We start from the raw sequence: 1855 nt of genomic DNA on the forward strand, positions 1-1855 counted from the left end.
TGATCACAGTGAATGGCACATAACCATATGCCCCCCTCCAGGGGAAAGAACAATAGAAATCGGAGTGGAAGGGAGGCAGCAGTCGGTGTGAGATACGAAAATAATAGCAATCTATAATCTATCAAGGGGCCATGAGGGTGGGCGGGGAAGGGGTGGGGGAAGAGGAGCTGATCCCAAGGGCTCAAGAGAAAGTCAATGTCTAGAAAAGAACGATGGCAATATATGTACTAACATGTCGGTTACAAATGATGTATGGATTTTAACAAGAGTGTAAGAGCCCTCAATACCTCCCCCATCTCCTCAAACCCCCGCCCCTGGGTTGAAGGAGGACAGCACCAGATTGAGAAGTTGTATAACCACCGTCTCACCCCAAGTCTGTGCCTCCCCCAGGGAAGAACGAGCCCAGAACCTGGTTTAAAAGTGTGCCTGTAGGGTTTCAATAGGAAGCGGGAATCCTTCAGCAGCCAGTAGGCTGTGTGTTCACCTAAGGAGCCCTGGGCTGGGGGGTGGGGGGGTCGTGGTCATGCACTGGGCTGCTCACCGCAGGTCAGCAGCTTAAAACCAGGGAGAAAACCAGTGCTTTCCTGCTCCCATGAGTTACCGTCTGGGAACTTACAGGGCAGTCCTACCCTGCCAACTCCATGGCAGCGGGTTTGGTTTGAGTTTATTTGGTGGGCTCACCTGTGCCTGGCAGACATCTGACAGTGGATTCCTGACGGAGCATGTAGAGCAGTGGGCTTTGTCCGGGAAAGGAGTAAGCAGCCTGACCCCTGGGCCCTTCTTCATTGAGCAGAGGCTTGACCATTGCTCTTCCTAAGCCCCACTATCCCCAAACTTTCCCCAAACACAAGAGCGAACACAGGCAACCCTGAAACCCTCCTCCCACCGACCACCCCAGCTCCCGCCTCTAGGGGCAGACCAGAGCTTCAAACCAGGGGATTTCCATAATCAATCTGCATTTTAACAAGACTCCCTGCTGATTCTTATCTTATCTAAGAAGTACCTAAGAATCACTTGGGGACCTTGTTAAAATGTAGATTTGGATTCAGAATATCTGGGGTGGAAAGATAAATTCTCAGCTGGGCATCAAACTGGGAAGCTCCAGGGGAAAGTTCTGGAGCAGACCCCAGCCTCCAAGCCTAGCCCACCCATCCCCCAGGCCTTTGGCGGCGTTGACATCTCTGAAAGTTTTGAGCCGCTTCAGCTTCATTGTTCTGGGCAGGCAAGACTCTTGGTTTCTCAAGTTCTTTAAGTAGGTGGCTGTTGGTGCTGTAGGTTCCGACCCATAGTGGCAGGTGCCATCCTCCTAATTGTTTGAGCTTACTGTTCCAACCATGTGTCATTCCATCTGGTCAAGGTCTCCCTTTTTCCCTTTGCTTTTTTTGCTGCTCCTCTACTTGACCAAGCAGGATGTCCTTCCCCAGAGATCGGTGGTCTCTCCTGATCACACTTCCAAAGTGTGTGAGAGGAAGTCTCACCAGCTTTGCCTCGAAGGGGCACTCTGGCGGGACTTCTTCCAAGACAGATCTGCTTGTCTTTTGGCAGCCCCTGGTGCTTTCCATATCCTTGCCAGCACCAGAATTCAAAGACATCGATTCTTCTTCAGCCTTCCTTATCCGACTTTTCACATGCATGCGAGACCATTTGAAATATTGGGGCGTAAGGCAGGTGCACCTTCGATCTCAAAGTAACCTCCTGGCTTCTCAACACCTTCAAGAGGCCGTGTGCGGCAGATTTACCCAATGCAATGCAATGTGTTGTTTGATCTCTTGACTGCTGCTTCCATGAGCAGTGATTGTGGACCCAAGCAATACAAATGAAATCCTTGACAACTCCAATCTTTCTTCTGTTTAGT

This window comes from Echinops telfairi, unplaced genomic scaffold (assembly GCF_000313985.2).
Source record: "Echinops telfairi isolate 266 unplaced genomic scaffold, ASM31398v2 ScPeMD7_7463;HRSCAF=8501, whole genome shotgun sequence".
In the NCBI taxonomy this organism is placed as follows: Eukaryota; Metazoa; Chordata; class Mammalia; order Afrosoricida; family Tenrecidae; genus Echinops; species Echinops telfairi.